We start from the raw sequence: 16010 nt of genomic DNA, 5'->3' as shown, positions 1-16010 counted from the left end.
GTTAACAGCTCCAGATCGTTCCCACTGGAGATTCTGCGTGCCTCTAATACACATCTCAGTATTCACCCAGAGAAGACCACGTGTAATTTCTCTGCACAGAGCCAGAATCTGTGCAGAGGATCAAAAGAGCCTTGGGGTTGATATTTTAGTTTTAGTAATTTCCTGCTATTCCATATCCTTGAATATTGGCTCAAAATAATAGCCTCCAAGAAAGTTCAAATCTTCAGTTTTTCTTCCTTTCTCAACATTTTGGTAAAGAACTCCCCATATCACCTTTTACATCTACCAGTTCAATTCCCGCAGAACACAATGAACATGAGTCAGAAATACACACAAAAAGCATCGCAAATTCCTGAGGAACACAAAATTGCATCTCACCACTAACCTGATGAATAAAGTTCTTTGCAAATCAGTGGTTAAATCCCCTTTGTCTGACTAGATTCAAATGGATTCATGTGATAGGAGGGACATACATTCTTCTCAGGTAGACTTCAACTTCCAGATCATTCACGGCATCACCTATCCTATGACATGTGCAAGGACTTCTAAAGAGTCCAAAGATTGCCGCCAAAGATTGCCACAAGGCTGATTTCAAGACTGCCATTGTTCCCAAGTCCCCAGCTATTACTGAGAAAATGGTTTTTGCCTGGGCTTGGGGCTGTTTTGGCTGCAAACAGCAATGCTGCTCCAAGCCTGGTGCTGCTAGGCGCTAAGAGAGCAATCCTTCAGGAAGGGCAGGATTAGAAGAAGGGCACAATGGATGCCACCTTTGCAGGGATGGGTGCATAGCTGTTTGCCAGGGCTGCCACAGTTTGAGTTCAGGGGTGGCTTTGGGCTACAGGGTGACTCCCTGTTCCCAACCCACCAGGTGTGCAGTCTCACACAAGCACCATCCCAGTGAGCCTGGGTGAGTGACTCTGGTGCCCAGCAGGAGCAGGAACATGTGTCCAGGCACTGAGAGGTGGGGAAGTAGGTCATTGTATCTCCTGAATGCTATAAAATAAAATATAAAAAATCTCCTGGGTTGAACTTTCCAAGCAGTGCTGAGGTGGCTTGGGATTAGTTCTTGCCCTCATCTCAGTTCCTCAGCAGTGGCACCAACCTGCACACATAGCACTTGGTCTGTAGAATTCCTTCCTTCCAATTCCCACCTCAGTGAGAACAGCTCCTGTGCCCTGGTCAAACTTACTGCTCCTGTTTTTTCTACAAGGTATTGATAAATGTAAAAAGGGGACCAATAGATTTTATACAACGCCTGTCCAAAGGACGTGAAATCTTGGAGGACACTTTTTAAAATATTTCAGTGAACAAAGAAAAGGACTACACATATTCCTGCATGGGGCTTGAGCCCTTTCTAGACTCATCTTCTCCAATCCCAGCACAAAAAGTGATGCCCAATGGGCTGTGCTGAGCTCTGCCACACTGTGTCCTTCCCTTCATGCCCTGGAGAAGGGGCAGGCCTGAGTCTGGCACGGAGTGGCAGCTCCTCCCCTGCACAAACCCAGAGCCCAAATCCCCCTGCAATGCTGCAGCCCACAAGTGACAGCAGATCTGTTATGCAGCTGTCCCTCTCACATACTTACCCACACAAATCCTGTTGCTCCAACTTTGCTGGGAAGGTACAGAGCACCACTAAATCCTATTTATTACAGTCAGGATTAAGCTTACACATCCATGATGGCAGTGTAAACCTTGCTAAAAAGACTTCTTAAAACCATGCACCATCTAAAAACTGGACTCTCAGGTTTCCTAGAAAATCTGTAAAATTTTCTTTCCTTCACTTGCCTTTGGGAGAAAATATTAAAAGTAAAGGCCTTTCAGTTGAATTACTCACTAGATGTTGGTCTGGCAATTTCCATTTAAAAAATTTCCGTAAGTAAGCAGCAAGATGATATAGCCTACTAAAATTTATTTTGCCAGAGAAAAATTACACAAGCAACTGCATTATTAGGATGGACTATTTTTAATTAAAGCTCCTGAGGAGAACATAGGCTTCAACTAAGAAAAGCCAGCCATGTCTGGAAGCTGTATTGAGAATAAAAAAATGAAATGCCAGAACACATTACAGAAATGGACATTTGACATTTGAATGAGGATTTCTAATAGCTCAGATGAAGGAAGAGTATGAAACTGGAGTTTCAATTTAGGGCCGATTCAGATATAATCCCTTCTGTTAGGGATTTGGAGCTGTGAAGCTTCTCAGCTTCAACGAGTACGCTTTTAGCAAGGTTATGCATGTCAGACTGAGAGACATCTGCATGTTCCCTTTGGGAAGCAAGCTGGGGATGATCACTGAGAGCACCTGAAAGAAGAAGCTTCTGCAGGAAATCCCTTCAAGCTAATGGGACCCCAGGTAAATCTCAAATTCAGTGTGTACTTAAATCCTAAATCAAGTCTTGCCTTCATTCCTAAAACTGGTGGTAATATTTGCACTTGTATGACAGGTCTGGTTGCTTGCTTTATACAGATGCATGCCTAGTGTCCTTTGAGTCTCCCTAAATCCTTGCCCTTCAGTGATAATCATGTAGCAGTAAATTCACAGACTGGTGACTTGTTTACGCTCTCTACCCAGCAAGTTATTCTGTAATAGCTTCTGCCTCTGGCAACTCTCTGTGCCAGTATAAAAGTCACATTGTCTTAGACTGGGGGAGCGAAGTCAGCAGCAGAAACACTTTTTCTACAGTAAACACCGAGGACAAATGATAGGGTTTTAAAGATTGCTATTAAAAGCTGTGATTTGGAGGGCAGCCAGTGAAAGGATATCCAAAACAACAGTAACTATTTAGGCACACACATATATTACAATTCTAATCAGAAAAACAAAATAAAATACAGACTTTCGAATCCTGTATCTCTGAACATATTACTGTAGTAGCAGTTAAAGAATAAGAATTCATTGCATAGTAGCATTGCATTGAAGCCCAATGGCCATCCCTACTCAAGAGATTAGGAAAACAAACAGACAAAAAGCAGTATATGTTTTAAATAATCCTGTGCCTTGCTTTCTTCCATTAGTAGACCTGGAGTAAATCACACGGATAACCCTGTGATGTAATTTATTAACTTCCGTGAAATACAGTGAGGGCCTCTGACTAAAAACATTTAGATAGCCCCAAACACATCACTAAATGTCAGTAAACATTCTGAAATGCCTTCTTTCCATTTTTGTGAATATGAAGGAGCTACTCATACTTGAAGCAGTTATATTGGCTAAAAATTTGTTTAAGATTACTCAAAATCCTTGCATACACAACAGCACTGCACACTCATGAATTTTTTGCTCAAGGACTCTTTTCTTTTTTGTGTCTGCAAGAGTAACCAGTGATACTTAAAATTAATTTTTAGCATACTACTTCTTTTTTCTTTATCTTTTCTCACTACTGTTTAAATCCCCCAGAACTCAGTGGAGACAGTCCTCAAGTTTGACGGCATTAGGAGCAAATCTGCTTCGCCTGAAACGAGTCTCAGTCTCATATTAGATAGGACTCCCTGGATGTGGCTCACCAGCAGTTTGCATGTGGCTACTCCCTGCCACACCCAAATATGAAAACAAGGCATCAGTCCCTGTTTACAAGATTGCAAGAAATGCTGTAAACATCATGAGATCATCACAGGAAATTCACATAGTAAAAAACCTGGGAATTAATAACACAAACAGAGGAATGCTTCCAAGAAAATAGACTTCATGCAAAAACAAAAAAAAAGAGGGGCAGTATTTTCCAGCCTCTGCTGCACCAAAGAAGAAATGCCAATTGCAAATTAAAATCAGAGCGCTAGTATTTCATTAAGGTTAGGAAGGAAATTCTGTCTGCCCTCTGATAGCTGTTTCTGCCAGCCAAAAGTGAATTTATGGCATAATTGAAATTACATTCCTTTTCTGCTACTCACTTGCTTCTGATGAGTATCATTATGCTGAAGCAATTTATCGTGTTTTATATCTGAAAGAGCCATTCTGTTTCCACAATCCTACTCCTTGTACCATCACTTTCTAAAAATCTGGACATTATAATTTCCTTCCACCTTCTGGTTCCCTTTAACGAAAACTCTGCTGACAATCATGAAACAATCCCAGATAACTACTAAATCTTCTGAGAATTAAGACATACTTTCACTGTCACAGGTGAATTTCCACTTTGAGCCTTTGGCTCCAATGTCCCTCATCTAGCAAATGCTCCAAAGAAGAGCAGAAGAGAGACAGCCACCTACAGCTGGTGTACCTGTACGTAGGCAAGCACTGTGCAGCTGCCCCAGGTGCACAGCAGATCAGGTGACTGCTCTGCAAGAGGAATATTAGTACATGTGGTTCCCCCTGATGCTCAGCCAAGAAGGGAAAGGAGACATGTTCTTTTCCATTCCTCCTGGCAGACGAATGAATTATCCACCACCAAGGGCAGAAGCTGGTGGGTTGGCCAGTGCCTGCAGATGTGCAGTTGCAAGTGGCTGCCTCTGCTTATCATAGCAGAGAATGGCCAATCCGTGCCAAGGAATACAGTCTGTCAGCAGAACCTTTTCTTACTGCTGTTTACAAACAAACCTTATTCCATGCTGAGATTTCAGAACTGCCAATCAGAAAGTACACTAAACAGATTTACCTTGAATGTCTGCTTGATCAAACAGCAAGCCCCAGACTCTGCTTTAAACAACATTTTCAAGAACAGAAACACCTTTTAAACTTTTAACTTCTCGACCTCACCTAGTCCAGATTTTAGTTCGTTACCTGTAGCCACAATACTGAACTGACAGTCTGAAGCTGACAAAATGGTACCACATATGGGGAAAAGGGACTGTGTGGTTGCTGGATCCCACACCGTATGGGCAGGAGTAGGCACTCCACCACAAGACTCTAATCGAAGGTTTTTTTAGCCAACTTTTGAGAGTATCCACAGCTGCAAAATACTGAAGCCTTCGTATTGTATTTGGCAGCAGCCAAAATACTTCATTAAACCTCAGGCACTTGTTTGCTGTTGGACATCAAACCAAAATATTGGGTGCTTTGATGCATATGTACTAGTCTAAAGGAATAATTAGGTTTGTAAGAATAATCAACAATTTGAGACAGAAAAAAATCTCTTAGCTTGGAAGTCTGCCTCGGGAGGTAGCCATTGTTACCTGTGAAGGCTTTACTTGACCTCACCACACAGCCAGTTTCTCCTTAAAAACCACACACAGAAATCAGACCTTTGACTCCTCTCAAGATCCAATTCCTCTACCTCCAATCCCGTGTAAATATGTAAGTATTGTCATCAGTTTCTCCCATATTTCAAAATTCCTATGAACTGAATGCTAAAGTCCTAGAAAGCTTAACATGGACATATTTTTCCCTACCTGGGCAGTAATGGGATATTTTACTTTTCATTTCATTGTCTCGCTCCCCAAGGCTGTGTTTTTAACACACGCTCAGTTATAATTTTAAAACATAAGTCTACAATTAAAGAAAGAAAACAAAGTAAAAAGCTAAAGCTATTACCCCATGAGCTTTAAGAAAAAAAGGAACCGCAGGTAGCTATGATCATTCTGACATTCTGATATCTGCTCACTTCTGGTCAAATTCTCCATCTCCTATCAAAGAGGAAAAGATAAGTTGTCACTGCTATGCATGTCATACAGGCAGAGTCTGACTACCTAGCTATAATAGTCAGGAGTGCTGTCAAAAACATCCCTAAATGCAGTCACTAATGATTTCATTGTGGTACATCTTTCATTTGAAAATAATAGTCAGTGCTTTAATGGAGAAAATAGAAGCTCAATAAATCCTCAATGATGCTGAGTCTCTTTTATGCTAGCAGTTTTACATGGCAAAAACAATTCTTGGAAATGTCAACCTGCCAATCTGGTTTAAGGTTTTAAACCTTTATTATGAATTTCAGAGGTAGACTAGAAATATTTCTGTTAATGGCTTTGTTTGAAATGTCTTGATTATGGATAATCAGCTACGAGCAGTTGATTCTTGCAACACAAGAAGCCGCTGAATAGAAAATTAAAGCTAAATCAACATTATTCCAAAGCTTTCTATTCCTCATTCCCGTCACAAGGTTCCAAGCGGTTGCTGCCACATCCTCCTCACCCAGCAGGTCTTCACACGAAACAGGAGTAAAATGAGCCTTTGGTGGTGGGCGATTTATCTGAACTATTTCCTCTCCTGATTGCCCAAGAGGAAGTCTCATATTCTTCCCCTTCTCCTCTCTGAGCTGCCAAGTAAAACCCAACTCCAGGACCTCAGAGCAAGAGCTAGAGGGACCAAGTGAGGAACCAAATCAGTTGCAGACCAGGAAAGGGAAGAAAAGATGGTTTCTATTTTAAAGACCAGATTATAATATGACAAGAATGACAACCTGTGCATTCTAATTAGTGCTCCTGTCCCCTTCAATTATGTCAGCTGATGACCTGGAGTAAAGGTGCCAGGATCCAATCAACACCCACATCTAAAACCAGTTAACAGACTGTCAGGTTTAGTTGTGAAAATGCCTTTACTAGTAACTGGTTTTAGTGAATCCTGTAAAGCACTGTCAGTCCTTATACACTGACAATTACATGCTTGTTGGTTGAGGAAACTGAAGCCTTCAGAAAGGCTTTCTTTTTCCCCTCTCTCTTGGTTTGTGTTCACAGAGAAAAATCATGTGGTAGTGTGACAAAGATCTTTCTTTTAATACCAGACTCTTTGGAGAAGTGTGGTACTTCTTGTGGAGCATTACATTGTGGATACCTGTGGGATATTGTATCCAAAGCCTTTCTCTTCCTCTTACTTTTAAGGAAAGCATCCATGAAGACACAAAGCACATGTGAAATGTCCATGCCAGCATTGCTCATCCCCCAAAGGCTCCCTCTTTCTTCCCTTTGACTAAGAAAATTACTGTCAAATTTTCTCCTGATCATCTTGGAGCACAGAAACAACAAGCCAAAGTTCTCCACAGTGTTTATTCATACCAACTTAGAAGGACAGCAATTCATGCAATGTTTCTGGTTTTTCCAACAGCCTGATAGCACAAAACTGTGTTCAATGAAAGGCAGCTGCAGGAGTGCCAATGGCTCATCTTCCTGTGCAGAACCACAGGAACTCTTTTTATTTTTTACATTTTCCCCCCAAAGAATACACAATTTCTTACATATGGTTATTTTTGCAAGAGTAGTGTCCAAGAGTAGCAAGAGACATCTCTGAATTTGTGTTATTTGAATTACAGTCTCCTCTACGGCTGTGGGAGCTGGTGGACTATTCATTCGAACAAAACTGAACAGATGCAAAACTTTACCCAAGAGTGAAATCAACACTGTAGGATAAAAACCACCCTGACTTTAATATTCACTGACATATTGTTTTCCATTTTGTTTGTTTTTTTGCTCTTACTACAGTCAGGCTCAGAATGGAAGTGACAAATTATCCCACCACGGGAATGTTCTCACAATATTTTCAGGGAAATTGAGAGCAGGTGGAACTAAATAAATTTCTGCTAAAATAAATAGCAGAAAAAACTTCCTGTTTAAAGATTTTTTTTCTTGCCTGAAGTCCTGACCTAGAGGAGCAGCTTCTGGCAACAGCTGTAAAATAACTTTCCAAATAGTGTAGCTCAGCCCGCAGCACCAGAGACGGCTGTTCCAAACTGTGTCTGAAGTCCTGCACATTTCAGCTGCCCCTAACCTCGAGGGCTGGTTTGCATATACTGGAGAATTTTGTGTTCAACTAAGTATTGGTATCTGAAATACACCGAGGAAAAACTAAGGTGAAGAAGAAAAGGAAGGAACAGAAGGTGCAAGAATTCCACCAAGGAGGGACTTGTAAAAGGGGAGAGAGGCAAGCTGATCTGTTTGGCCGCCTGAGGAGATGGAAGACAGCAAAAGGGAGGAGGCATGTGCTGAGCATTTCAAAGATACAGTCTCACTAAGTTTTTACCTTTTTTTTTCTTTTTTTTAAGGAAACTAACCCTAATTTCTTTATCCTTTCTCTTGTGAAGGCAATCCAGAAGCTGTAGTCACATACCCTGACAGCTGACCACAACAGTGGAGAACATAATAGCTATCATTCTACAATTTTGATACATCATGGTCAAGGTACAACAGGAAGTTCCTTCCCACAAGTGATTCCCACCATTTCACATCCTTGTAACTACTGTAGGACCTACATTTCTCCTCCTTCCCAAACTATTATGGGAACCTTCCCCTATAATTGCCCACAGTTTATGATACCTGTGGCAGTATGCACTACATCTTCTGGTTTGGGATAATAACTAATCAGCAAATTAGTAAATTCATTATAAAAGACACATGAGCATGGCAATGGAAAAGCAGAGGACTCCTTTAGAAAGCAGGACTTAGGGAATGACCAGCCTGTCAGCCTCACCTCTGTGCCTGGGAAGATCATGGAACAGGTCCTCCTAGAAGCTATGCTAAGGCACATGGAGGACAGGGAAGTGATTTGAGACAGCCAGCACAGCTTCACCAAGGACAAGTCCTGCCTGACCAACCTGATGGTCTTCTGTGGTGGAGTGACTCCATCAGTCAGCCAGGGAAGAGCTAATGGATGTCATCTGCACTTCTGTAAGGCCTTTGACACAGTCCCCCACAACATCCCTCTCTCTAAATTGGAGATACAGATTTGATGGGTGGACTGTTCTGTGGATGAGGCATTGGTTGGATGGTCACAATCAGAAGGTAGTGGTCAAAGGCTCAATGTCCAGATGGAAGGGCTCTGGGGAGACCTTATGGCAGCCTTTTAAAACTAAAAGGGTCTTATAAGAACAATAAGGACAGGCTTTACAGTAAGGCCTATTGCAATAGGACAAGGTGTAAAGGTTTTAAACTAGTAGAAGATAGATTTAGGTTGGACATAAGGAAGACATTTCTTATGATGAGGGTGATGAAACACTGAAAGAGATTCCCCATAGAGGTGGTAGATGCCCTAACCCTAGAAGCAGTCAAGGTCGGACTGGGGCTCTGAACAACCTGATTTAGTTGAAGATGTCCCTGTTCATTGAAGGTGAGTTGGACTAGATGACATTTAAAGGTCCCTCACAACTCAAACTCTTTTATTATTCTATGAAGGACCAGACTATTGAAAACTGAAAGAAGAGATGAACAAAACAAACCCTCAATTATTTTTTATAGAAAGATGTATATGATAAGAAACATAGAAAAGAAAAACAATCTAAAGGTTTTCAGATTTTCAACTGCCTTAGAACTGTTTCATCATATCATTTAATAACTTTATTCCCTCCCACATCCCTTCAAAGTCTGCTGCTTTGACACCACTGAATTCAGGAGCAGGAATTTATCCTGAACTCTGCACACAGTGACAACGAGGTGAGCTGCCTCCACCAATCTCTGCACAAGACCCACTTTCTCTTGGCACAGCTGACTGAGGCAAGAGCACGCCGAAGAGGTTGGACTGTAACTATTTTGGAGTGATCCCTGAGAAAGAGGCCTTAAATAGACCAATACGTACATCTGTCAGTCTCAGATGGATTGTTGTGCTTCTTCTGCCCACGTAGTCATTATGCTGATGTCCCTAAATATCAGCACGGCTTGCCTTCCCCAGCTCTGTGCACTATTGTTGGAGCAAGACCTAAAATTTGGGTAAGAATATCTTGTAATTTTTGTATTCATTTGGGCTAGAGCTTCCATCTTGTGACAAAATATGCAGTAAAGAGAAAAAGAAACACAGAAATCACAAGTAGTGTACCCATTAGGGGCAGACTGTGTCATTTTTCTAGAACGAATGAACCACGATTATGGGTGCTTAAAGGAACTTCAGGCTTTCTCACACCAAGGCACATCAAACCCAAACCCAAATCAAGTGAAGGCTTTGCCATGCCTCCTCCCACAGAATAGACACTGTCTCCTTCCCAGACACTTTTCAGCAGGCTGAGTGTAGGAACAGGGTGAAAAAACATCCTAACCTTGCAGCGAGATCCCAGCTGATGTAACTGCTGGCAAAATCAATGGGGTTGTGGGGATCACTCCTGTGGGGGTGAGAAAGAGGCTGAAATGCTGCACACACCACTGCCCTGGCATGGATTGGGTTTGCAAAAAGAGCAAGATGGGTGAAAGTATCCTCATCTGTGGCCCAAAGAAACAGGTTATTTACAGAGAGCAGCAAAATGTGCCGATTAGAAGTTGCTTGAAGAGTCACAACTGCGTAATTCCACCTCTTTACCACTTAAACCCTTTTCCTGACCTACTTGCACCAGCTGACTCCATTTTTTCCTTTCAGGGGAACAGAGAACTTCTTGACAGATCCAGGCAATGTGTGGCACTCGGCCAAGGTGGGCCTCCTTTCAGCCAACAAGGCTTTGGACAGTGCAGCCAGGCTTACCTGCACAGTGCCGAGCATAGGGAAGGGGGAAGGTCCAGTGCCATAGCATGTGGCAGTGGAAAACTTGCCAAGACGGTCAGATCTTTGTCCCTCATTCATCCTCTGACAGCTTGAGTAGTGCAATGTTAATAATTGATAAGTTATCTGTGCAATAAGTTACGTTCGCCTTTTAAAAATAGAGCTAGAGAAGCAAGTCTAAATAATTAATTTCAGAAGAAAAATAATCAAATAACGCTTTCAAAGAAGGAGAAAAATCAATAGCTCTGACTTTTTTTCACCTTGCTAAGCATTTCCGGACAGTGCCATCCCCATGGACACCAATGCTCTGGTGTGACACATATTCCTAAGTGCAGCATCATCACAACAAAAACCACAGGCAATCTAGAAAATTTGTCAAGAAACTATGCATCTCACAATGCTCCTCTTCTCACCCTGGCTCTGCCTCTTCCTCTTTTCCGTCCTGCTACCCAGAGCTCCAGATGCCGGGATGAAATTACCGGTGATGGGAGATGAAAACAGTTGGCGTCCGCTCACCAGGAGCCAGCCGAAGGACAGCAGGGAAGCTGTGTCTCCCAGGAGAGGTGGCACTGAGCTGGCCAGTGATGGCAGCTCTGCTCTGAGCACCAAACCAAGGGAGCTTTTTTACAGGTTTGCACGTCCTTTCTCTTTCAGCTGGAGCTCCCTGATATGCACAAGGCTACATTCACTCGGGATCAGTGCTGGCTCTTTTGAGCCCTGGGAGGAAAGCAGGGAGAGCAGGGCATGAGATAGCTCTGAAACTACAATGCCCTGGTATCCACCTCCACCCCAAACACTGCATGACTCTTCCCACAGGAGCAGTTTCCAAATGGTTGCTGGTCTGATTCAGTTTCACCAGAGAGTGGAATGACAAGGCATATACCTAATCAACTTCAGTGTGCATTTAGCTGTGGATATTCCAGCTTTAAGTCACAGCTTCTGTTCACAGAAACAGCAGCATGCTGTGGGAGTTTACTTCTGCTGAAACAAAGCCTTGCCCACACCTTGGCAAGGAAAGCAAAGGGTACTGTCTACACCTAGGACTTATGCCCCAATTGAAACACGATTTAGAATATGGAGAGCATGGACTTATTTTTCCCCCCAGGACAGCACTTGAAGGATCTGCTAGCAATATTTTGCAAAGGTTTGCTGAAGAAAACCTTTAATTATATTATGGATATATTAAGGGAAAGAATGAAAAAATGAGTCCATATTTTTAAATGAAAATGTCACAGAGACTACAGTTTGTTTGCACTGTCACTGCTGAAGCCCATGTGACAGACAGCAGGATTATTTTTGGTAACTGGGTGGAGGATGGGGAGACTGATACACTACTTGAACTTCTCCATGTCAGTGTCTGCTATTGAAAAAGTTACCAGAAGACTTCTGCTATGTAGTAAGAAAAACGTATGACCAACGGAGCACAGAGAAATTTCATTTATCATACAAAGAAGGTTTCCTTATAACTAACCGGTACCTGGACAATCATGCAGCTGTGGTAGGTCATTTTTCCTGCTGTAAATGCCATCACTTAAACATAATTTCTCCATATGCAAAGCCAGTTGTGGTCCTTCAAAGTATTTGGGAGTAATGAAGGGGGTGAGTTAGAGGAAGCCCATGCCTGGGATGAGAGACTCTACTCAGGTGGAGTAGCAGAAGAGCAGGGGTTTTGCATGAGGCAGATCTCTGGATCTGATCAGCAGAATCCCTGTTACTTTATCTCAAAATCACTCACTTCAAAAATTATAATAGTATTTGGAAGTAGTGTCAGATGATTGCTGGCCAGTCTGGACAAATAGCAAATACCTAGAAAATAGAGACTAGTCGAAGCTTGGTGGCAACTTATTTGGTAAATCATAAATCTTAATTGCAGATGCAGATACTGCTCAGGGCGGGGCATTTATAAACATAAGAGACTGGCATAAAATATTTTGAAATTTTCTGGGATCCTTTTGTTTAAAGATATTTCTAAATCTCTAAAAAGAAATGTTGACAGTGCATTAGATGATGCATAATACAGTTGTTTCAAATTAAAAAATCACATTACAGAGTTTGCTTCCTAACTACTATGTCTTTTGAGTCCAGAAAGATCCGTTCCCACACATTCCCTCCTACCAAGAAGGAGCAGACCATTTCACTATCTGCACAGTTCCTGAAATGTCATAACAAGTATAAATCTTTCACTGTGGGTAGGTACCAATTCATTATTTATTACAGTGAAAAAAAGATATTGGAGACAAAATGGTGCTGCAGTAAAACTTTCATTCCGTTAATGGGTTTAGTTATGATTATTGCATAGGTATTCATTACTTAAAACTGTCACAAGCACTAAATTCTAAACAGGGTTATTAAGTCAACATAGTGCTCTTGCTTAGTCCTTTTAGTGTTACTTGAATCCTGTCCTGTTTCTCATAAATTTCCCTTCATGTAAACTCATTGATAGCTAAAAAAGATAACACATTACAAAAATCAAAGAATTTCCACAGTATATCCCTACTTCTGTGAGTAAATTTCATTTGAAAAATGACCGAAAAACATTATGTGCCACCTTAATAAACATGTATAAATTCCTAGCTAATGAAAACAGAGGGTGATATTTTATGCAATCCAGTGTGTTTGCACCAAAAATAATTTCTTCACCACTTGTGTACCACTTTGCACCATATCTAAGTATTTTTATCAGAGCAAAAAGGGGGAAATGCAATTTCAGATTGGAATAATCACACTTTACACACATGCAGCTTATGTTATGCCCGACTTACAACGTTCATGGCAATGAAAATCACTGTCACACTCAGCTCCAGATTTCACACACAGCAGCCTCCAGATTTAATTTTGCTATATTATGTTTACAGAGCTGAGTTCTTCTGTGAGCAAAATGCTCTCCACCTCTACTGATGTTAAACAGAGTAGTGCACTTGCACTTTGGAGCAAAATTTGTCTCAAAGTAATAGGTCTGAAACTTTTCAACTTATCTTGTATAATTCTATCATTTTTATAATCTTCTGAATGTAGCTTTTCACTCTGTTAGTACAAACAAATATTTTAACAGAAAATTTTCTTTGACTGTTAAAAGCAGCAGTTCTTGAGCTGTGCCTCAAAAATCAGGTGCTGCAGGGGAGGAGGAGAGAATAAGCTTGGACATTACAACATTCAAAGAAAGTAAAGCTCTTGGATGAAAGAGTGTTTATAGAAGTCACTGCCCTAAAAAGCCCACAGGTAACCTGGGAAAGCCCATTTAGAGTTGGTACTGGTTCTCATCTCAGTCTGTGTCCTGAAGAGATGTGTTGGAGACCTTACTAAGGGCCAGAGGACTTGTATTTCTCTTACACAGAAATGAATAGAAACAGGGTTTCTTGCCTTTTGCCTCTACCCTTATTTGTAAAAATGCCAGTGAATGTGAGCTGCAGCCATAGCCCTCTATCAGCTGGAAGTGGCTTCCAGAGTGAAGATGCCCAGAGAACAGCACTGATGTCTCTAATGGTCCCAGCAACCTGAAGTTTAGAGCTGACCAAAAAACTTCAGTGTCACGTGGGAGGCTGCTGCCATAGCAGAGGTCCTTGCAAGACAGAAAGCAACACCTCTGGTTGCTCCCCCTCTGGTCCTTCTGCTTTCAGTGGGCATGAGAGAGACTGTCACCTGCTCAGTACAGCCAACACACAACCAATAAATGTCCCTTTCTTCCCAGTTACACAATTCTCATGCATTTCTTGTTAACCCATTTCCTAATACTCACATCAAACCTTTCAGCAGCTGCTACGTCTGACCTTATTCCTGCCCTCTCTTTGTGTGGCCTGGTGGGGCTGCCCTTCTCCAGCAGTGTCAGTGCTGCCACAGCTCTGCCTCATTCTCTACCCTGGCTCCCAACACCAAACCCAGACAAAGGACATGGGAAAATACACGTTTAGCAGCTGCAAACAAGCAACCAACTGATTCTCCTCATGGGGAACAGGAGCTGGTCCTGTGCCATCTCAGCTCTTTTCTTCAGTAAGTAGCAAAAATGGTTTGTTCTTCCGCAGGTACGGGGCTTTCAGAGACAAGATTACTCTGAGAGGTATTGCTTGTAGGGGAATTAATGATCACTGTACATAAAGGCACCCAACACTTGCCAAGCATGATTTCCTAGTGGTTTATACTTAGTCTAAAAATAGGTCATCCTTTTGTGAAGTATCTTTCCTGAGAAAATATAAGGAAGAAGTTCCCTAAAGATGCCCTGGTGGCTTCAATGATTTTTGGGGTTAAATGTTGAGTGGAGATGTTGAGTTCTCAAAGAAAATCCACTTGCTGTTGTCAAGCTTTTGAGAAAAGTTCTGATTTGTAGATGCTCAGAAGAGAATTGATGAGGGCTTTGCATTGGTGCAAAGGAAAGGAAACTTCAGAAAAAAGTGTTCTGAATACTTGCTGGTTGATTGATTGAGGAAAATTCTTAATGTACATCAATACTTCTCATGAGGTGCATTAGGATATTAGGAAGGGGGAAATAGTTGCAGGGATGTTGCTGTGGTAATTTGTTAGTGATGGAGTAATTTTTTTTCTCTCCTGGCAGCCTATTGACTCAAATGGCAATGTTAATAACCGAGAAAACATGAGGAAAAAGCAAGCAAGCCTTGGCAGGCATATGTGTGCTTATCAAATCTGTAAGGGCACACTGCCTTTGCTTCCAAAGCTATAAGGAGGAAGCAGCTTTGTTAAGTCACAGAAAACCCTAGCAAATTCCTAGAAGGGACAGTTCTCAGAAGCATCTCAGGATATGCTACAAAGAAATGTTCACAGCAGTAGGAAAACTCTTCAGCTCTGATGGAGAATGCCACGGAAAAAGCTATCAGAGGGTGGCCCAAAACCAGCTGAAAAGTTTACAGTAAAAAGACAGAAAGGGAAGATTTGAAAAATGAAAACTGAAAAAGTAGGTGAATATAATAATGGAAAAAAAATCAATGAACAATAGTGCTTCAGCAGATAGAGAAGACTGACACAAAAAAGTCAGTAAAGTTGAAAACCATTCAGTGAGAAAACATTATTAGCCAGTAAAAGAAGTATCCTCAAAAGTATCAGTGGAAGTATTTCAGGCAAGAGTAGCAGATGAAGAACAGTGATAAACGAATAAATTCTGAAAAAAAAGAGGCAGTATTATGGGAAAGAACTATATTATCTTTTGGCTAACAGAACTGAAATTTTAAAAAAGGAAATAGAGTGGCATGAGTAAGCAAAGTGAATGCCAGGATACTGATGAAGACATTCAGAGAAAAATGATGTCTAACTGGAAGACATCAGAATTGGACAAAATCCACAAGCATTCATTAAACATCCTTATCAACTCATATCTTAGCTCAAAACACAGGAAATGCAGCAAAAGGCTGGAGGGATGGAGCACATTTATGAAAAAAAAGAAAAAGACAAAGGGAAAAAAATGAAGGCATTATCTAAAAACCTGCAAACGACTCACCAGTTATCTGAGAACTCCTTATTGAAACAATCAGTGAAAATCAGAATATTTTGTTGATGGGGAGCATTTGGCAGATACCAGAACAAAACAAGGGCCTAGATGCTGTTTTGATAGCTTATGCAAAAGCTTCTGAAAACGTGTCATGAAATGGGAATCCAGAAGCATCTGGGATTGGGAAGGGAAGTGCATTAGCGACAATTCACAGGAGAGGAGAGGAGAGGAGAGGAGAGGAGAGGAGAGGAGAGG

This window comes from Corvus kubaryi, unplaced genomic scaffold, assembly GCF_017639235.1.
Source record: "Corvus kubaryi isolate FWS band 111438036 unplaced genomic scaffold, C.kubaryi_AGA036_p1.0 132, whole genome shotgun sequence".
Lineage (NCBI taxonomy): Eukaryota > Metazoa > Chordata > Aves > Passeriformes > Corvidae > Corvus > Corvus kubaryi.
The sequence above is the reverse complement of the archived record's forward strand: the minus strand, read 5'-3'. Positions refer to the sequence as shown.